We start from the raw sequence: 23,279 nt of genomic DNA, 5'->3' as shown, positions 1-23,279 counted from the left end.
CCCTTTCTCTTCTCTCTCTTCTCTTCTCCCCTCTCTTCTCTTCGCCCTTTGCCTGTTGGAAGCTTATGCTCTCCCTCTCAAGAGCATTAAAGCGTTGCTGCAGAAGGATCCTGTTTGTGTGCCGCGTCATTTCTTGCTGGTGAGAAGGTAGCGCGGGACATCGCACGTATGTGTGTGTGTGTGCACGTGTGTGTGTGTGTGCACGTGTGTGTGTGTGTGCACGTGTGTGTGTGTGTGTGTGTGTGTATGTTTGTGTTTATGTCCTATGTAATAAATCTCTGTTTCACTCAGAGTAAGAAGTACTTCTCTATTTTGTTGTAGATGCTTCTTTGTTAATTTAGATGTTTGGTGTGTGATAATCCTATTTGTTGGAAAGATGATCTTTTTTTCATTGGCACATGAAGTGGAAATTTCTGATTTCTTTGGAGTTTCAATTGTGTCATGTGTTTTTCTGAAGACTGTCTTATGAGAGGATGTTTTTGCTGAAGCAAACACGTGGGAAAATGCTTTGCTGAGAACAGGCATGTGGTACTTTGGCATGTAATATTTTGCTAGAGCAGATGCTTGAGAGGACGTGTGATTTTTAGAAACGGTATAAATATAACCCAACAGACAACGGACAACACTTTATGATGTTGGTATACCTTGCCATTCTTTGCTGGTCATGGTTTGTCATGACTTTATTAAAACAACAACAAAACCAACCACACAACAACAACAACAACAACAACAGCAACAACAAAAGCCTTCTGGTGATGTTCCTGCAGGTTCTTGTCACTTCTGTGAACTTGGGAAGGATTGGTAGAGACTGGTGGTTTCTTCTGAATAAAACTGCTGCTGCTAATTTGTGAATGGTATTTTGGTATTTGCGAGTGGATTGAGCTGCTGCTGCAGTGCTGATTTGTGTAAATTAGATTGCTGATAACCCAAAAACATGTATTAGAGTCACTCCAAAAAAAAAAAAAAAAAAAAAACCAAACCAAACCAACCAACCAAACAAACAAACAAAAACTATTTCTAAGCAGGTCCACAATCTCCTTTGTCCTATTAACTTTCCCTTTCCACTACCTCTGGTTGATGATGGGCTAAGAAAAAGAACAAAAAACAAAACAAAACAAAAAGGTAAAAGGTTAAAGCATTTAAGAACCATTATTAAAAGTAGTTTTTAAAGTAATACAAGTCTATAGGCAAGCTTTACACTAAATCTATTTTCTAGGGCTAGGGATGGAACTCCAGTTGGTATAGTGCCATGCAGAAAGTCGGGAGCTTGAATCCTAGCAGTGTGTAAAATTGCTGTAGTGGGGCATACCTGCAACCCCAGCACTGGGGAGGTGAAGGTAGAATATTAGCTTTTCGAGGACTTTCTCCACTACAACTTGAGTTTGAGACAAATGTGAGATACATGAGACCTCATATAACAAAAGGCTGCTGCTACCTCCTCCTCCACCACAACCACCACCACCACCACCATTATCACCATCATCATCACCAACAACTAGAAGCAGTACCAATAGCAGCCAAATCAACTGTCATATTTATAGGAGGCTGTTTTCAGGTGGATTGTTTGTTATGGTGTTCTGTATGCACATCCTCAGGTCACTACCACACTCTTGGGACAACTTGAAGTCTGTAATAAATATTGGAACCAAGTAGCATGAGTTCCTGAAGTTTGTTCTCTCTTTCAAAAATAGTTTAGACTCTTCTAGATCTTTTCTTTTCACACATAACTTTACAGCCAACCTGCCTTTATTCCTTGCTTGTTCATTTTTCAAGGAGCCTTACTCAGTGTCCCAGAAGTTGGAAACTGAATCTCATTTTCTCCTGAAATACAGGGCAAAGTCTGATCCTGTGATTGATTGCCTGAAAGGAAGCAATGGGAATAGCTATCCTGTTGCCCCTCTCCCTTCCCCTTCTCCTACCTTAAAACTAAATTTATCTCAGGTTCTGTTTGTGGGCAGTCTTCTGAGACAGAAACAGAGAGAGGAAGGACTGGTGGGCAAGTCTAAAAGCAACTTCTAGAATGGTGCCAAGTTTTACAAGGTACTGGACCATGAAAGTTGCCCTTTTCTCTCAGAGCAGAGAGGTACATGTTTTATTGCAAAGAGACAGGGAGAGGGGAGAAGCCTCAGGTGGGCAGGCTCCTCTACTGTCTCTGCATTCACCACTCAGCCTGTCACTTGGAAGAGAGCAAGGACAATATTGATTACTTTTCTCATTGCTGTGGCAGAATACCTGGCAGTAGTATCTTAGAAGGGAGGGAGCCATTCTGGGTCACAGTTTGAGGATAAAGTATGTCATGGTGAAGAATGTGTGGTCGTGGTGGTAGGAGGTAGGAGCAGCTGGTCACATCGTGTCCACAGTCAGGAAGCAGAGAGAAATCTCAGTTTAGGGGATGGTGCTGTTCATATTAGATGGAGTTTTCCTGCTTCACCTCACCCAATCTAGACAATTTCCTCAAAGATCTGACCAGAGGCTTGCTTCTCACATGTGCCTAGACTCTGTCTAATTCGAAAATAGCATCCATCATCACAGTGATGGGGGAGCAGAGAATGCATGTGCATGGTGATATGTGCGCACATATATAACACGCGCACGCGCATGTGCACACACACATACACTACACATATACACACACACATACACACACATACAATCAGTCAAAGGTAATATATAACACAATATGAAACCTGGTCTGGGAAGATGGTTTAATGGATAACAGTACTTGCTATGCAAGTCTAATGACATGGATTCAGATCCCTGGAACCCACCTAAAAGCTAGATACTACAGTACACACCTGTGATTCCAGAGTTCACATAGCAAGAGATGAGACAGACACAGGAGAATCATCTGCAGGTGAAGGCTATTTAGCCTGGAACCTATAGCACCACAGGAACAAGAGAGACCTTGCCTCAAACAAGGTGGAAGGCAAGAACTGACTCTCTAATGTTTCCCTCTGACTTCTGTAATCACATGTACATGCTAATATATGCTCTCTTTCTCTCTCTCTCTCTCTCTCTCTCTCTCTCTCTCTCTCTCTCTCTCTCTCTCTCTCACACACACACACACACACACACACACACTAAAATAACAACAACAATAGCAATAATAATATAATGAAAATACTAAGTCTTCTAATTCATTGTGCACAGTCTAGATTTCCTGAGGACCATCTCCCACCACACACAGTATCAAATTCTAAGGAAGGCATATGATCTGAATCCTGGCTCATCACCCAGGTGGCAGAAATACAGCTTCCTCTTCCCAGTAAGTCCAACTGAAGACAGATTGGTTTGCTTCCTGTTTACCTTGGTGATATGTCGCTGATTTGGGGTCCTCTGGGGAGATTGCACTGAGCAGTCTGGGTTGTGGATGATGCTGTAGAACTATAAGGCCAGGGTTGTGGATGTGCCTCATCTGGTAGAACACTTACCTAGCATGCCAAAAGCCCTGGGCTCCATTCTCTGTACCATACAAACCCAGCATAGTGGCACACCTATAGTCTTAGAACTTGGGAAATAGAGGTAGGAAGGTCAGTAGAGTTCAAGGTCATCCTTCACTATATAGCAAGTCTCAGGTCAGATACTCTCTTAGGGGAAAAAAATGGCGTGGAAGTCAACGGAGGCCCTGGCAGTGCCTAGGGTCATGCAGGATAGAGTTTCTGCAGTGACTTCAGTCCTGTGCTAGACATGAAAACATGAATATCAAATATCAAAGATTCCAGGCCCTTCAGGATATGGTGCTTAAGAAGTTAAGGATGTTTAGAAACCTCCAGGCCTGTCAGAATAACGAATGTCACTCATAAACCTTTTAATTAGTTAACGTGGAGAAAAATCTCTGCCCCTGTAGAGTGGACATTTTCATATTATCCTGAATGCAAACATCACCTTATCATAGGCTGCAGTTTAAATGTTACTCTATATCTTTTCTTGGGTTGAGACGCTGTTATTGACTATGCAAAAAGCAGCCAAAAAAAAAAAAAAAAAAAAAAAGACTTAATAAAAAGCGACAGCAGGCAGCTCTCCCTGCCGGCAGAGATTAAGTGCAGAGCGCTTGGCGTTTCAATTACCTAAAACTAATGGAATAAATATTTTACAATATTATTGCCTTTTGGGGGGTAGAACACTCAAAAGAAAAAAAATATATACACAAGATGGGATTCTGTTCTTTTCTTAATGAAATAATTGAAAACAGATTTAGTATCCAGTTGTGATCGTGGAAAAAAAACAAAACAAAAAAAAAACCCCAAAACCTAGGCTGGTATGGTTGTAAGAAGACCAGGGCATAATTTCTTGTATGCTTGGCCTTCTCTGCTGTCATTTGCCTCCAGCATAATTCTAAAATAATGCCCTCTAACTGTATCCATAAAACTGTTTTAGCTGAGCTCAGATGGTTTTGCCATGGCATAAATTTATTAGGGTAATTTTTTTTTTTTTTTTTTAAACAGAAGGCCAGTCAAGAATTTCCGTTCTTAGAGAACACTGTGGAATGGGGTGAGGTTTTATCAGGCTGGTGTGTGTGTGTGTGTGTGTGTGTGTGTGTGTGTGTGTGTGTCTGCTCACTGCCTGTGCAGGTCAGAGGTTGCTGTTGGGTATCTTCCTTAATTGCTTGGCACTGTATGTTTTTAAATAGCATGTATTTATTCATTAACAATTTCAGAATGTAAGTAATGTATTTTAGTCATATCCTCCCCTAAGTCCTTTCTCCCTTTCCTCGGAGGCACCCCCAAGTTGTCAGCTCCCCTCTACATGTCCTCTCTTCTTTTGAAGTGGCACCTATTGAATCCAGCTAACACTTCCTGCTGGAATGACGACTGACCTTGTTTTTTGTTAACTCGGTCTCCACTTTATTTTTGAGATAGGTTCTCTCACTGACTTGGCTAGACTGGCTGGCCACGGAGCACCAGGCATCTGCTCATCTCTTTCTCCCAGAGCCAGGATTCCAGGTATGTGCCACCAGGTGCAGAATTTCTCACATGGGTTCTGGCAGGGGGTGGAGCTGAGGTCCTGCTGTTTACAAGGGAAGCACTTTCCCCACAGGCTCCCATCTCTGTATCTCCCCTCCCCCATGTGCATGTGTATATAAGTCTGGCTTTCTAACTGCCACCAGTGATCCTGGCTTGTGCCTTTTCTCATTTCTTCTTTTTAAAAATGGGATGATACGCTTTTCTTGTCCATCATAAGAGTGTCCATGTACAAAGCTTGGGCCATAGATAAGTCACCAGGAGCCAACACCAGTGTTCAATGTTCTGAAATATGGGAACATTCCATCTTTCCTCTGGGTATGGAGTACGTTCCTCCAGGTAAATAAAAAATAATATCAAACTCAGATCCAGAATTCATTGGCATACTACACAGCATTTGCTTTCTAAGGGGCTTCATTAGTTTTCTGTGATTAATTATTGTTTGTGTGTATGCATGTATTTATGCTTGTTTATTCTTAGGAAATTTTTGTACTGGGCTGAATTTTAAAAAATAGCCATTATCTTTGAAAAGAACTTTCAGTCAACTCCCCCAAAGCATAGCATTCTCAAAAGACATCCTAACAGACGTGCAGATTTTGTATGTTTTTTTGCATTTTTTGCATCAGTGGTAATAGAAGATAATTTGTTATGGATATGCCTATATCTTTTTGTAGGGAGAAATACTTCAAAAAGAAAAGATATGCCATTTCACTAATTTTTTTTCTCAAGAACCAAGAACTTGTGCATAGTGCCAAATTTATATGCTTGGACTTAGAAATTAACTATCTTTGAAATTAACTATCCAAAATGGTTAGTTTCACTCTTAGGAAAAATGACTAGAAGGATTTGTTGGACAGTTAACTATTGAGTAAATACATTGCTGTTAAAATCCATTAAGGTTTTCAAAATAATATACAACTATTACAACATTGCAAAGTAATATTTAGCAATAACTATTATTAAATTTTTCATCGCATTTATTTTGTGTGTATATGTGTGTGCACATGTAAGGGTCAACTTGCGGGCATCACCTCGGTCTACCATGTGGGTCAGTGTGGGTGGGAGTCCAGCTCAAGTCATCGGGCTTGGTGGCAAGCCCCTGTACCTGCCCAGCTGTCTCATTAGCCACCATACAACTTTTAAGCTACTGACAATTATCGTAAGTACCTGATTTAGGGACCACCTCAAATGACTTTCACAGAGCCAGGCCCAGAGTTTAGAACTTAACCCTGCCCGTCAGCCTTCATTCAGTTTGCTTCCTCAGTCTGTTCGCTTTTGTGGAACTCAACGTCTATGACGAAATCCATGATGTCATTGTCTCTTTCCCTAGTCACTGGAGAAATGATCTCGGCAGTGGTTCTTCTGAAATCATTTCTTAGGACAATAATCAAAATGCTCACTGGAGAGTGCACAGTCTGTTTTCTTATTCTGCTGCCCAATTTCTGTTGATTTCTCTTTAGTTTAGAAATTAAATGCATATCTTTCTATCAAAGTCCTGTTAGAACGAAGGAGAGAGCCAATCAAAACACCAGAGGCTAGTGATTGTTTGCAGCCACTTGTTGGTTCTATTTATGTTTAACTTATTTATATTTGACTTACCTACTACGCATTCTCATTTCCCAGGAAAAAGTTAAATGTGATTCACTCGGTTGGTACTGTAAGAATTTAAAAATCATAGCTGGCTTCTTTTCTAAGAGATTCCAAGTGTCCGTGAGATTCTCACACTGGTCTTACTTTTTACAATGATAATGATAATAATAATATGGCATATACATTAATTTTAGCATTACAACACTAAGTCAATTATATGACAATAATTTTCAAATGCATCTCTTTTCATCTTGTAAGGCCTTGCTTACTTTCTCACTATCTCATTCGTCCTCATTCTGACTCTCTTGAAACACCATGGCTGCCATGGTCCATTCTAACCAACTTCTCTCTCCCCAGAATGCTCCTGCTTTTCTGTGGTTTGACTTCAAGGCTCATCTCTTAGAGGCCTTCTTTTCCATATATACTTTTTAAACCTGCAGCCCTTCATAGAACTTTATAATATTTGACATACTTGTTGGTTGACTGTTTTGCTAACTTTCAGAGTCTATTTTTAATATATAATATATTCTGGTTCTATTTCTTTCCTTACCCTTCCTTGCATTTTCTCACCCTCAGTAGTGACCCCTCTTCACACCAAGTTCCCAGCTTCTTTCTTGTTTGTTTGTTTTGATTTTGCTTCATGACTCATGGGTTCACCCAAGGTTACCCTCATGAAGATGGGTCTGTAGCTGTCCATTGGACCACAGGTAACTCAGCAGTGGCTACATCACAGAAGATAGTGGCTTCCTCTTCCCCAGTGGCCCTCAAGTGCCTTTAGTTTCCCTGAATGGGTCTCTTGAACCCTTCCTTCATCTATGAGTGTTTATGACCTGAAGTGCAGACATATGCAGTAATTGCATTTGCTGTGGGATCATTAGTGCGACAGACATAATCATGCCCAGTGTGTTGACACTTTCCTCCCATAATCTGTCTCTCATATTCTTTCCATTCTCTCTTCTCTGATGTTTCCTGTTATATGTCCCCTACATAGTATTAGCTTCCAGAAAGCAAGCACCTGACTTGACTTGTCTGCTACTCTAGGCCCAGTTCCTAGAAGCTACCTGGTACCTTATTGGTTCTATGTATTTTTTTTTTAACTGAATGAATGAATGAATAAAAAGCTTACAAGTTCTCTTTGAAATGCAAAGATAGTTTTTACTACTTGAATACAATACAGTTTACTCTTATTCACACATTATACTGTAGTGTTTTCTTTTGCCTGCTAATCTGAATTCAGAAGTGGAAAGATTTTGTATTCAACACAGAGGGCTAATTACAAAATAAATGAGGACGATGTGAAGATTTCTTGAGATTATTAGGATGAATAGAATTTGCTTATGTTTAATGATACAAACTAAGATAGCAGTTAGTTTATGTGTAGGGCACCACTGTGGACATTATCTCAGAGCTGCACATTGGAATTCAGGGGTCTTCAATAGGTTCATGGGGGAGTGTCCTCTATTAGTTAAAGTACTCAGAAGCTCACACATGGGCAACATTTAGTTCCTTCACCCATTCAAAGTGCAGATACATCCATTGTAGTAGTTTGAATGAAAATGGACCCATAGGTTCATAGTTTGACTAATTGGTCCCTATTTGGCTGAAATGTCTTGGGAAGGATTAAAAGGTGTCACCTTCTTGGAGGAGGTGTGTTAGTGGGGGCAAGGTTTGGGGTATCAAAAGGTCAATATCATCATTTCCAGTTAATATTCTCTCTTTCCTCTTTCCTCTCTCTCTCTCTCTCTCTCTCTCTCTCTCTCTCTCTCTCTCTCTCTCCTTGTGGATCATCATAATATAAGGTTTCAGATACTGTTATAGTGCAATGCCTGCCTCCTGCCATGATTCCTGTCATGATGATCATAGACTATCCCTTAGGAGCCAAGAGCCCCCAATTAAATGCTTTCTTTGATAAGTTGCCTTGATAATACTATTTGCCACAGCGACAGAAAAGTAATGAAGAGACCTATGTTTAATATTTTCCCATCATTATTTAGCATCTAGTGCCTTACCATAGCTTTGTCAACTTGACATAGCCATGAGGCATATGAGAAGAGAAGTCTTGTTTGAAGAATTTCCTAGATGAGCAAGGACTGCGGGTACGTCTGTACAGGATTGTTTGGATTGTTATTGATGTGGGAGGGCTCAGTTTGCTCTGGACTGGACCATCCCTGGATAAGTGGCCATGGCCTGTATAAGAAGGCCCACTAAGCATTAGCCAGGAGTGAGCTAGCAAGCAGAGTTCCTCCATGATTTCTGCTTCAGCCTCCAGTCTCGACTTCAACTTTCTTGAGTTGCAACCTGAAAATATGAGCAGGATAAACTCTTTCCTTGCAAGCTGCTTTTAGTCAGAGGGTTTATTTTTTTACCACAGAAAAGACAGGAAATTAGAACAGAAAGTGCTAAAATGTCCATGCTTTTTCTTTCCTTTTCTCAAGTCCAGGGGTCTGCTATCTACTTTTTCCTCAAGACTGAAGTAACCTCCACTTGTCTCCCCAAATGCCTCTCACATGCGTTTCTACTTCTGCTACAGCTGGTACCTTTTCCAAAGGGCTTATGTTTCTCATTCAATACCAAGCGTGTGGGCTAGAATTGCCTTCTAAAAATAGAATGTCTGGGTCTCCAAAGTTTCTGAGAAATCTGTCATAGATGCCAAGAATGTAGACTCTGAAGAAGGTAAGAGAAAAGTTTGTCTCACGTTACAGGTTTAGGAAAAGCCTCTCTAGATGAAGTATTTGAGAAACAAAAGATGGCTACTCTTAAAAGAAGAGCTTAGTACAAGCCTATGGGAAAACCCAAATATAACACTAAAACTGTAGAGCAATTGTCACGATTTCCCAGTCCAAAACCTGATTACCCAAGAGTGAAAGAAGAGCTTAGATTGACTGCGTGATTGGTTTCCAAACATCTTCCTTAAGATTTCCCTCCAGTTAACTGAGTAAGCAAATCACACACCATGTTTGTCAGTGCTGTAGAGCTGTGGTTTTGCTTGGATATTTTCAACACCTCCCAACTATTTCCCCCTCTCCTGGATTTTCTCACATCTCTGAGTCTTATAAAGGTTGTTTTGGGGATTTTTTTTTTTCATTCGATACTGATAGTTGTGTGACTTGATGGGGTAGAAGCAAACAAACATCTGTTCACTCAGATAGGACACCAGTGACAGAACAAATTCTTAGTCCACTTGCTAGTGAACTGGGAGTTTGTTGTGGTCCCTCACAGGAACTTAAGTGATACATGAACATCTTTATCACCTCTAGTCCTATCTCAGCATCTCAGCATCGGTGTTGATTCATGGAGCCTGCATTTCTGGAGCTCCCTGCATAATTGACAGGCACCTCAGCTTGTTGGAGTCTCTTCTTTCCAGTCTCAGTATACTGCTTGTATAAATGGGGGAGGGTCCTATGAATCTGTGAGATCTATTTATTTCTCTAGTCCTCAGAGCCTCCCACCTCCTTCTAAGCGGAATAAAACACACAGAAATGGATGCTTTCCTTCTTTGACTGTAACACTAGGGTACAAATTAGCGTCTCATCTTATTTTAGTTACCTGATAGAGGCACAAAGGAGAAAATGTAAATCATTTTGAGATAGCAATGTTTCAATTAGGATGAAATTGCTATAAAACACATGTGAACTGAGAGAAGTGTGAACCAGGAGGTAAAAATCAAACAACATTTAGAAAATCTTCCAAGAACAGTGAGAATGTAATGTTCTCAGTGGAGAAATGATAGATTTATTGAATATGTAGCATTATGGTACCTAGAGGTTAAGAAACTGTTGTGGTCTTGTGGTGGATTGAATATGCTTGGCCCAGGGAGGGGCACTTTTAGGAGGTGTGCCCTTGTTGGGGTAGGTGTGACTTAGTTGGAGTAAGTGTGTCACTGCGGACCTGGGCTTTAAGACCATCATCCTAACTGCCTGGAAGGCAGTCTTCTGTTTACCTTCAGAACAAGTACCCTCAGCTTCTCCTGCACCATGCCTGTTTAAATGCTGCCATGCTCCCACCTTGATGATAATGGACTGAATCTGTAAGCCAGCCCCAGTTAAATGTTGTTCATACAAGAGTTGCCTTTGTCATAGTGTCTGTTCACAGCGGTACAACCCAGACTAAGACAAGTTGGTACCAGGGACTGGGATACTGCTGTGATAGGCCTGACCCTGCTTTTGTCTGGACGAATGTGGATTTGGGGACTTTGGGTTTGGAAAGCAGTAGAATGGTTTAAGTGGCACTTAATGAGCCATCCTAGCAGGAATATGGAGGACTTTGTTGCTGAGAGTGATTTGAACTGTGCAGACCTGGCCTCAGAGCTTTCAGTGGAGAAAATTTTCAGTGGCCTCAAGACTGTTTTGTGGTATTTTGGTGAAGAATGGGGCTGCTTTTTGCCATTGTCTGAAGAGTCTGCCTGAAGCTAAGGTGAGATTTAGATTAATTGCTTTGACAAAGGAAGCTCTAAAAAGGTCAGGTGTAAATTCTGTTGTGTGGTTACTAAAGTTTACTCTTATGAAAAGCATTTTACTGAAAATGAGCAAGCTGAGAAAGGAAAATAGAATATTTATGGTTCAAGTAGTAAAGGGGCACCAGGAAGTGAAATGAATTTGAAATCTATGTTCAAAGAGATAAACAGATTAAGGGAGAAGTGACTTTGGGGCAAGATCCTACCCAGCTAAACTTAGGTCCAAGCTTGGTGGTATACACCTTTAATCCCAGGAGACAGAGCCAAGCAGATCTCTAAGTTCAAGGACAGGCTACAGAGCATGGCCTTGGACAGCCAAACATAGGCAGTGAAGGAGATGGAAAACAGAAAGCTGGTAATATAATAGCACACAGGGGCCATATTCCAGCTCCAGCAAGCAGCAGAACTTCAGTCATGTGGCTCTGGCTTTAGCATCAAAAATAGAAGGGGCTACTGGGACAACTGATGCTGGTTAGTTCAGGCTAAGAAATTAGAGGTGGTTAAGAAGTGACCAGCATCACTGCAGTGAAATCTGGGAAGTGTTTCTGAGAGCACAAAGAAGCCATATTTCATAGATAGCTAAGGTTGTATTCTTGGGCTGCAGCTGGACTTGGTAATATTTAAGAATCACCCAGGTGCTACTGGTTTTAGAGGTATGAAGAACAGCTGAGGCTTGGCACTGTGAGAGGCCTTGGAAGGCCACTGGTGAAGATACAACTTCAGTTACAGCTGATGGCCCAGGACTGAAAGGGTCATGCAAAAAATTTGAGGCTTGGTACCATGAATAGAGCCTATGAGAGGCTGCAAGTAGGTGAAACTACTTGCAGCAGAAGACCTCAGTATATTGGAGAGACCAGTACCATAGGATGATCACCAAGAACAGCAGTGTCAGTGAAGTGAAAGCAACCAGAGACTAGAATGCAACAGAGGGAGAGCCCTTTGGAGAAGCCCAGAAGATTCTAGACATTGAAACAGGAAGCTGTGACATTGAGGTTGACTTGAAGATCCCATGATGTTCCAGATGCCAGAGCCTTAGAATATCTGCTCAGGACAGTTGCTAATAGGGAGTGGAACCAACCCAAGAGAATGAAGTTTGTTGTTGCTGAATACCAGATCTGCCAACAGCAGTCAACAAGGATAGGAGGAGATAGAGATGTGAAGAGTGATTTGACATCAGACATGGGGATGTGGAGTTTAGAGTTCGCCCCGCTGGTTTTCTGTCTTGCTTTGGTCCAATAGTTTTGATTTTACATGGGATTACAGTTAAGAGGCTGCATAAATATCAGAAGAAACTTTTAATTTTGGACTTTTAACATTGTTGAGACTGCTATAGACTATGGGAACTTTTGAAGTTGTATTAAATGAATTTTGCATTATTCAATGGCTAGGTATGCCCCTGCCCTCAGACTCATGTGTTTGAGTAAGCATAATAGGGAGTAGAATGCAGTGGATTGTATATGCTTGTCCCATATAGAGTGACTCTATTAGGAGGTGAGCCCTTATTGAAGTAGGTGTAGCCTAGTTGGAGTGTGTCACTGTGGATGTGGGTTTTAAGACCCTTGTTGTAACTGTCTGGAGGCCAGTTATTTGCTCTTTGCCTTCAGAACAAGGTGTAGAGCCCTCAGCTCCTCCTGTACCAGTGGCTGTCTGGATGCTGCCATGCTCTCAACTTGATGATAATGGATTGAACCTCTGAACCTGTAATCCAGCCACAATGAAATATTCTTGTAAGAGTTGCCTTGGTAATAGTGTCTGTTCACAACAGTAAAACCCAAACTAAGGTATTAAGGTAATTCTAGAAGGATCAGTAGATAAATGTAAAAATTAGCTCATATACATACTGTGTGAAATGTTGTGGTTATTTGAGGGTTGAGAAAGGTACTTCATAATATAATTCCCTATGAAGTATTGACACAAAAATGGAGTTCTCATGTCAACAAGAATAAGAAACAGTTTATTACGGAGCCTAATATGAGTGACCATGGTTCAGAAACAGATTTAGATTACACCAATAACCATGTTGTTCTTTGGAAGCAGTCACGTGAGAAAGTTAAATTGAAGTGTTTGTTAAATATAGCAGTGGGGTCCTTGGTAAGTGGGTTATAGAAAACTGGAGAAAACTCTGTTATGGGTTTCAGATACTATTGACATTCTTAGCTTTAGTTGATGAAAGCTATCGGTCCACCAAGAGTACAGTTTAAGGTTGTGATAGCCACAGGATGTTAAATCAGACACAAATGTCAGTAATGGATGGCTTTCAATGTGACTAAAAATAGCCTAAGATAACTTAGTTCTCCTATGAAACACCTTCGCTTTCCAACATCTCCAAGTTCAGTCATTTGGCTTTGTAGAATCTGTAACACAGTTGCAGCTGCCCCCCCCCTCTCTCTCCCTCCCTCCCTCTCTCCCTCCCTCCCTTCTTCCTCCCTCCTTTCTTTCCCTCCTTCTGGGAACTTTGTCAGTTCACAGTGGAGGCCATATATAAAAAAAAGATTGATGGACACGACAGCTTAAAATGTTAAGCTTTCATCTGGAGAAGATGTCATGAAATTAAGTTTAAAGAAAAGAACAGCAAGACAAATATCCACAGTGTAGTGATGATTAATATTCCTAAAATGTTTTTTTAAAATGATAATGAGTAGATAATTCTCAATAGAATAAATGCAAATGGTAAATATACATTAAAATGCATTCAAATTTCTATGTATTTGTAAAACAATTACATGGAGGCTGGAGAAATGGCTCAGTAGTTAAGAGTTCATACTGCTCTTGTGAAGGGGTTGGGTTCAGTTTGTAGCATCCACACTGGGTGGCTCACAATGGCCTGTAAGTCCAGCTCCAGGGCATCCAATATCCTCTCTGGCCTCTGAAAGCACCTGCACTTAATATGTACCCCTCCCAACATGTAGACATAAATAAAAATAAAATAAAATAAATGTTTTTAATAGCCTCTTTCTTCATTTGCCAGGCTTGCCTAAAAGGTACAATCAAAAAAAATTGTAAATAAAACACAGGGAAATTGGCACTCTCATTCTCTGACAGGAGCATGCAAGTTAGTATACCCCTCACCATAGGCTGAGAGATGACACCAAGAAAGAAGTTTAAATCCTTTTTTTAATCCAGAAATTCCAACTCCCATGAAATTGACTTAAGTAATAACACACAAAGAGGAAGCACACATGCTACTTAGTGATAATTATATCCTGGTTTGTGATACTAACAAAGAAAGAAGTTTCGATGTCCATCCACAAGGAGACAATTACATAAGTATGACTCATTCTTATTATATCACAGGATTCAGCCATGAAAAAGGACACCAAGCTGCGTGAAATGACACAGGGTGACAGCTGCAGACGTCTTTGAATGAAAAAGCTGGCTTCCCAGTGGTGCAGGTGATATCATATATTTCAAAATGTGCATATGCACTTTATATGGCCAAATTATCAGTCATCCGGGCCTGTCTGCTTTTAGATTCTCCAATAGAGAAGCTCACATCTCTAGGCTGCCTCTAACCTTTCCTATTACTTCCTCCTATTGTGCTCTGTGATGTCTTCCTCTCGCTCGATCTAACAGTTCATGACAGTCTTGGTCCAATATGGAGGAGCTCTCCTACTGTTTTATTTCTTAAAACTCTTTAAGTCACATATTAATTGTATAAGATAACATGATTCATTGTGACAATTTAATAATGAGTACAACATATTTTGATTATAATTACTGTCCATTACTAGCTTATCCTCCTCCTGCCTGCCACATGCCCTTTTCTGCCCCTAACATCCCCCCCTCTACTCTGATGTCTTTCCCTTCTGGCTATGCATATTACAGAAAACACTGAGTGTTTGTCTGAGTCTGGCTTATTTTACTTAAAATTATGATCCCTAGTTATATCGATTTTCCTGTAAATTACATGATTTAGTTATTCTTTAGAGATGAATAATAGTCCATTGTGCATATCTATGACATTTTGTTTATCTATCCACCCACTAAAGAACCTGTATTCTGATATTCACAGTGGCCACGCTAATTTGTATTTTTACTAACAGTGTATAGAAATGTTCTTTTGAATCCTTATCATGTCTGACACTGTGATTGTTTTCTTGATGACAGTCTTTGTTGCTGAGGTGAGATAGAATCTCAGTGTAATTTTTATTTGCAATATATTGATTACTAATGAGGTCAAACATTTTTTTCACATACTTATTGGTCAAGATGCTTTGTTATGCATTAGTATCAGTTCTAAGAATACCTAGCTCAAAGTTGGAGCTAAGACTCGGGTGTATTTCCTTGAGGGTGGCTACTACTCAGAGTACAATTCAAGCAGGTTTTCTTGAGTGAGGTGATAAGGTTCACACCTAGACAGGAGTTGGGTCCATCATTGAAGCATTTTATAATTTCCAACAAATCTGGTGACCAGCCATAATCTTCTTATCCTGATCACTGACCCCTGACTGGAGAGCAGAAGCCCTTGGGAAAGCACGGATAGTCCACTGTGTATAAGTGAGATGAGCACTCCCTCATTCTTGGTACTTCATCTCTCCCCTCACCAGTAGCTTTTCCAAGGGTGTATCAGATGGATTCTGATATTCATCCAAGAGGTGCATGCTTGGAAAACTCCAATGTTTCATGTTTATCTCTATGGAGTTTTCTTCATAAGGAAGTTTCTGATCAAACTGGGTCTGGTCATTGATTTCCTATGTCTTTAATGTAAAAGCCCACTTCAAGTTCCTATTTTTTCCTGCAGCATTATCTTCACACATGCCAGCCATATTGAAGCAGTACAATGTTTGACAAAGAAAAAATTACAGTGAATGGCTCTTTAACTCTGACCACTTCTGCTCAGGGAGAAGAGAACTGGAAATAGAACAAAAAAGAATAGAAGATACTCAAAAGAGATCATTCTCAACTGTTTTTATTCTGGTTAAGATTTCAGGCAATTTGAGAGTCTCTTACCTCCTAGGTCCCTTACCTCCTACGTCTCTGGTACATTGTGGAGGGTCCCCCAACCTCCTATTTCCTGAGGTTGCCTGCTTCCATTCTTTCTGCTGGCTCTCAGGGATTCAGTCCTTTTCCCCCACCCAATACCAGATCAGGTTCCCCTCTTTTCCCCCCAGCCCCCCGTTCCACCCCCCACTCACTTTCCCTCTCAGGTCAGGAATCAAAGAGAGGGACCTAGCTGTCTCCTGAGAAGCTCCACCAGTGCCTGACATATACAGAGGTGGATGCTCACAGCCTACCATTGGACTGAACGCAGGATCCCCAATGAAGGAGCTAGAGAAAGGATTCAAGGAACTGAAGGGGTTAGCAGCCCCATAGGAGGAACAACAGCATGAACTAACTGATACCTCCAGAGCTCCCAAGGACTAAACCACCAACCAAAGAAAACACATGGTGGGACTCATGGCTCTAGCTGCATATGTAGCAGAGGATGGCCTAGTTGGTCATCAATGGGAGGAGAGGGCCCTGGTCCTGTGAAGGCTCTATGCCCCAGTGTAGGGGAATGCCAGGGCCAGGAAGAAGGAGTGGGTAGGTTGGTGAACAGGGGGAGGGGGAGGGTATAGGAGATTTTTGGAGGGGAAACCAGGAAAGGGGACATTTGAAATGCAAATAAAGTATCTAATTAAAAAAAAATTACATATGTGGGGATATTTCCAGAGACGTTTAGCTGAGGGATAAATAAGACTCAGCCTGAATACAGGTGGCACCATCTCAAAGTCTGGGGCAGGGCCAGATTGAAATTGAATAAAGAAGAGGAAGCAAGCTGAGCTCCAGCATTCTTCTCCCTCTGCTTCCTGACCATGGATGCCATGTGACCAGCAGCTCTAAGATCCTGCTGCCATGCCTCTGTGGCAGTGATGGACTGTGACCCCAAATGAAAGCCAAAATAAGGATTTTTTGCCATGTACTTTCGTGTGTGTGTGTGTGTGTGTGTGTGTGTGTGTGTGTGTAAACTAACAGAGGTCACTATCTGACCCAACTGTTAGGAACTAGCTCAGGGCAGCCAGTCATAGCAAAGATTGGTGCCATGGACTGGGCTCAGTTGGCCCCCCCTCAATCCGTGTGGAATCAGGGGTTCCAGCAGGTGGGCATGGAGTCTTCGAGAATTGACAGACAGATGCAGGCACAAGAGAATGCTGAATCTGAATGTATTTTGTCCAAATGAACACCAGACTTTTAATACATAAGGAAAACAAGAAAACCAGGCGAACACATCCACCAAGTTACATTGACACAAAACAAAAAAGAATGCATACATAAAAAGATGGCGGGATCCAGGCAGCGATTACCACTTAGAATAGGAACAACCCTTAATTAAAAAGATCAGCTAACAGCCGGGCGTGGTGGTGCACAGCTTTAATCCCAGGACTCAGGAGGCAGAGGCAGGCGGATTTCTGAGTTCGAGGCCAGCCTGGTCTTCAAAGTGAGTTCCAGGACAACCAGGGCTATACAGAGAAACCCTGTATCAAAAAACAAAAACAAAAACAAAAAAAGATCAGCTAAACACAGGAGCCAGGTGAATGCTCTGATGCAATGCTAATCTATTGTTAAACCTACCACCAGGGGTTCTTTAGTAAATACCTGATTATGCTTTTCCTCTGGGACTAGTGAAAAAACTTGCACCAGGGGAATTCCCTTCTACTAACCCTTTCATGTGACAACCCACCTATTTCCTAGGCCATTGTGTATTCCTGTGTTTGGGTGTGACTTGGCTATTGTCCTGAGTAATTACTATGCAGACTAGCCCTGAGCTTTTCTAGCTCTGTTTGAGGAAATAGTAATGCCTAATTAGTTTCACTGTCTCTACTAGAAGTGAATTTCAATGTTACTGAATAGGTAACATTCTTACTGAATTCCAAGCTCAGGGTCTGCTTCAAGGACTGCCTAGGACATTGGAACACTGGCGAAGGCTTAGCTACATGTCAAAATCAATCCCTAAAGGCACTTATAATAAAACAATACTGAAAGAGAGCACATGGATCCATACACCAGACTAACACGGGGACAGGGTTTTTGTATACGGGCTGTTGGAATGCCAAGGTTCCAGGAGGCTAAGTTTCCATGAAACTCTTTGCTTCACGACTACTTCCAGGCTCTTAGGCCTACCAATCGGACTGCACTGGAGGGGACATAGCAGGTTGGAGGGAAGAAGAGAGATAGTATTCCCATGTGACACCTGAAATGTCGCTAACAAGCCTGTGCGAACAAAACTGTCTTCGTAACAAGGCTGTCCATGGGACAAAACCACTTTCCTCAGGCTTCTGTATCTGGGCCAGGACCATCTGGGGCTGGAATGGAGAGAGGAAGAACAAACACAAGAAAGACCTAGAGGAGCAAGCATCCCTAATGGTGCTCTGCTCTCTGCCTCAGAGTGAAGGTCTATTTTCACCTCTTCTGCGTCTTTACTTCCTCTGTGCATTCAAATCTTTTTTCCAACTTGAACAAGAATCCAGACTCTCGGAGCCAGTCCCCAGCTCCGACTCCCTACCACACAACCAGGTACTGGCCGTCTCTTTCAAACTTCTCTGTTTCGTCTGATATTCTTGAGGAGATTTGTCAGAACTCTTCCTGAACGGGAGTTCAAACAGCATGTTATGACTTTGGAGACAAGCATATTGCAAGAAAATTTACCATAAAGATGGACCAGAGTTTGCATCTTTTTGTTGAATATTCCATATCCCTCCAAAATAGCAATCCCCCAATAAACTGCAGTGGAAAGATAGTCCTGAAGCAGGATATATATGATAGACAGAGTCGGAGATACAAACACAGAGGCACAGTCAGAGACATAGACAGATGGAGAGAGAGAGACAGAGACAAACACAAAGAGGGACAAGGAGAATGCCATGGACACACCCATGTGCACACATGTATGCACACATACAGAGAAAGAGAGAGAGAGAGAGAGAGAGAGAGAGAGAGAGAGAGAGAGAGAATGCCAAAGTAAACCTCTCATTCAAATGTGGTCTCCGGTTGTGAGGGTCCTGAGAAGAAGAGTTTGCTAAGGCAATCTTTCTATACTTTATAAATGGGGTCACTGACTGAGAAGAAGTGCTCCCCATGAAAGCCTGATGACCTGTCTTCAATCTCCAGAACCCCTGGTGGAAGGAGAGAATCAGCTACCAAAGTTTTTCACCTGGCTTCTACAAGCACAGTTTTGCATACTCATACATACCCTCACACCATATATAAATTCTTACACACAATTATGATAAATGAAATAACTTTTAAAATACTAAATGCATTTTACATAACAACAGTACAGCAATGGAATGCTATACCCCTACTACAAGTCTAATAAGTGGTGGAAAGTAGAAAAAATATTCTGGAAAACTGAAGGATTAGCTTTGTCCTATGCAGCTCTTTTGAGAAAGATGGATAAAACAAAAGTCTGTTGGTAAGTGAGATGTCTTATTCTGAAGTTGCTGCAGCTAAATATGAGCTTTTCAGTTAATACAGTTAGTAGCACCCACATGCCCCAAGTTATCTCATGTGTTTTCTAAGTCATTCATTCTTCCATGGCTTGCTGACGTTTAAAGCAAGAATAGTCTTTAAAAAAAAAAAAAACTCACAAACTTTTCATTCTTAAACTGAAAACAAGGCATTTTAATAATAAAATAAGGAAAATTAAAAGACAGAAAATTCTAGAATGCGGAGTCAGAGGGCTAAGCTGTACCCCTAAAGATATGTAAGTTTTAGGAAGTTATTTACTTTCTCCAGACTGCTATCTCCCCATCTGTAAAGATCTTTAAGCTCTCTGACATGATCAGACTGCTATTAATTACTTCCTTTAGGCAGTGTCCCTCCCTTCTGCATATGGGCTAACTAAGGTTTAAAAGCATTTACCCCAGGAGGGAAGAATGAGACTCACAAAACTAGGAAGTAAACAAAACATGCAAGGTCTAGGAAGCTCCTGAAGTTACAGGATTCATAAGGCTACCTCTTAAGGTTATATGAGTAACAATTGCTGCGGAGAAGAGACCCTCTACCCAAAAGAGTTGTCTGTGAGCCATGCATTATCACCCATGTCTAGTGAGCTTTTTAGTGAAGCAATTGTCTTTGAATCATCCATTCTCTTCTATTCTGCTTTCTATTGCAGAGATAAATTCTATGACCAAAAGCAACCAGAGAGGATAGGGTTTACTTTTAGCTTATACGTTCAGGTAACAGCTTTTCACTAAAGGAAGTCAGTCAGGGCAGGAGCTCAAGCAGGAACCTGGAGGTAAAAACTGAAGCAGAAATCATGAAGTGATGCTGCTTATGGGCTTGTACCTTGTGGCTCTCTCAGTTTGCTTCCTTATACAGTATAGGCCCACCTACCCAGGGGTGTCAGAAATCACTGTGGGATGTGCCCCTCCCTATCAACCATTAACCAATAAAATGCACCACAGACTTGCCCATAGGCCTCTCTGATGGATACATGGTTATCAACTGAAGCCCCTTCTTCCCAGATGACTCTAGCTTACATCAACTTGTCAAAAAACAAATAAACAAAAAAGCTAACCTGCACACATAGTTCTATAAGTAACCCCTATACACTCACTTGTTCACTGAGCTATCCATGGGTGGAATTATTCCATCATCCCCTCAGTCTGCCACCAGTACCCTATCTGGGATGAGTAGACATTTGGTCATATATCCCCAGGAAGAGTAACAAACGCCCAATCTCTTGTAAGAATTTACATGTACAGATTCAAGAAACTAATATATGTTTTAAACTAAATATCTCAATTCTTCTTTTAAAAATCTTGAAGGTTCATTTTTGAAACTAAACTATAGAAGGAAAGTTATAAACAAATTGCCTGAAATCTTTTTTTTAATTAATTTATTTTTTACACTCCATATTCTATTCCCTGCCCCTCCCCATCCGCCCTCCGTCTGTTCCACATCCCACACATCTTCCCTACCCCACCCCCATCTCTACGTGGATGTTCCTACCCCCACCCCACATGATCTCTAAACTCTTGAGGGTTAGGTGCATCATCTCTGAATGAACACAGACCCAGAAGTCCTCTACTGTATGTGTGCTGGAGGTCTCATATCAGCTGGTGTATGCTATCTGTTTGGTGGTCCAGTGTTTGAGAGATCTCTGGGGTTCAGATTAATTGAGAGTGCTGATCCTCTTACAGGATCGCCCTTCTCCTCAGCTTCTTTCAGCCTTCCCTAATTCAGCAACAGTGGTCAGCTACTCCTGTCCATTGGTTGGGTGCAAATATCTGAATCTGACTCTTTCAGCTCCATGTTGGGTCTTTCGGAGAGCAGTCATGACAGGTCCTTTTTGTGAGTGCTCCATAGTCTCAATAATAGTGTCAGGACTTAGGACCTCCTCTTGACCTGGATACTACTTTGGACTTGCATCTGGACTGTCTTTCCCTCAGACTCCTCTCCATTCTCCATTCTATCCCTGTAATTCTTTTTTTCTTTTTTTCTTTTTTTTTTTTAGATTTTTTTTTATCAGATATTTTCTTTATTTACATTTCAAATGTTATCCCCTTTCCTGGTTTCCCCTCCAAAAACCCCTATCACCTCCCCCTCCCCCTGCTCACCAACCCACTCACTCCTGCTTCCTGGCCTTGGCATTCCCCTACACTGGGGCATAGCCTTCACAGGACCAGGGGCCTCTCCTCCCATTGATGACCGACTAGGCCATCCTCTGCTACATATGCAGCTGGAGCCATGAGTCCCACCATGTGTTTTCTTTGGTTGGTGGTTTAGTCCCTGGGAGCTTTGGGGGTACTGGTTAGTTCATATTGTTGTTCCTCCTATGGAGCTGCTAACCCCTTCAGCTCCTTGGGTCCTTTCTCTAGCTCCTTCATTGGGGATCCTGTGTTTAGTCCAATGGTAGGCTGTGAGGATCCACCTCTGTATATGTCAGGCACTGGTGGAGCTTCTCAGGAGACAGTTATAACACACTTCTGTCAGTAAGCACTTGTTGGAATCCACAAAATTGTCTGGGTTTGGTGATTGTATACGGGATGGATCCCCAGGTGGAGCAGTCTCTGGATAGTCGTTCCTTCAGTCTCTGCTCCATACTTTGTCTCTGTAACACCTTCCATGGTTATTTTGTTCCCTCTTTAAGAAGGATCGAAATATCTACACTTTGGTCTTCCTTCTTCTTGAGTTTCATGTGGTTGTGTATTTTAGGTATTCTGAGCTTTGCAGCTAAAATCCACTTATCAGTAAGTGCATACCATGTGTGTTCTTTTGTGATTGGGTTACTTCAGTNAGGATGATATTTTCTAGTTCCATCTGTTTGCCTAAGAATTTCATAAATTCATTGTTTTAATAGCTGAGTAGTAATCCATTGTGTAAATACATTTTATGTATTCATTCCTCTGTTGAGGGACATCTGGGTTCTTTCCAGATGGCTATTATAAATAAGGAACATTGTGGAGCAGGTGTCCTTATTATGAATTTGAGCATCTTCTGAGTATATGCCCAGGAGTGGTATTAGTTGGTCCTCAGGTAGTATTATGTCCAGTTTTCTGAGGAACTGCCAAATTGATTTGCAGTGTTTGTACCAGCTTGCAATACCACCAGCAATGAAGGAGTGTCCCTTTTTCTCTACATCCTCGCCAGCATGTACTACCACCTGAGTTTTTGATCTTAGCCATTCCGACTGGTGTGTGGTGGAATCTCAGGGTAATTTTGATTTGCATTTCACTAATGACTAAGGATGCTGAACATTTCTTTAGGTGCTTCTCAGCCATTTGGTATTCCTCCGTTGAGCACTCTTTGTTTAGCTTTGTACCCCATATTTTTAAATAGGGTTATTTGGTTCTTTGTAATTCTTAATCTAGTAGGCAACTAAGATGAATTGTGACGTCCTCCCATGAGAATTCAGAGGTCTTTGCTATTGTCAGAAAACTTACCTTTCTTTACACTTTAATGCTAAAATTGTAACCCCAGAGTGGTAATATCAAAATAGGGTGGGCCATAGAGAACATGGCCAGGTTGAGATAGTTGAGCCTTCATCTGCAGGATTAGTGACTTTATAAAGGAAACCCCAGAGAGGCCTCAGAGTCCTTCTAGCATGTAGAGACATATCAAAGAAAAGGAATGTATAACAGGACCCAAATCTTGGCACAACTGAGGCCATGATGGAAGGATCATTTAGGCCTTAGAACTTAGCATGCAGGCAAAAAACGGGAACAAAGACCTAAGCAGTCAAAATGCACTGAGGGAATTTTGATGGGGATTGCATTGAATCTGTAGATTGCTTTTGGCAGGATGGACATTTTGACTATGTTAGTCCTGCCAATCCATGAGCATGGGAGATC

Source organism: Mus pahari, chromosome 5, assembly GCF_900095145.1.
Source record: "Mus pahari chromosome 5, PAHARI_EIJ_v1.1, whole genome shotgun sequence".
In the NCBI taxonomy this organism is placed as follows: domain Eukaryota; kingdom Metazoa; phylum Chordata; class Mammalia; order Rodentia; family Muridae; genus Mus; species Mus pahari.
Note: the sequence above shows the minus strand (reverse complement) of the source record.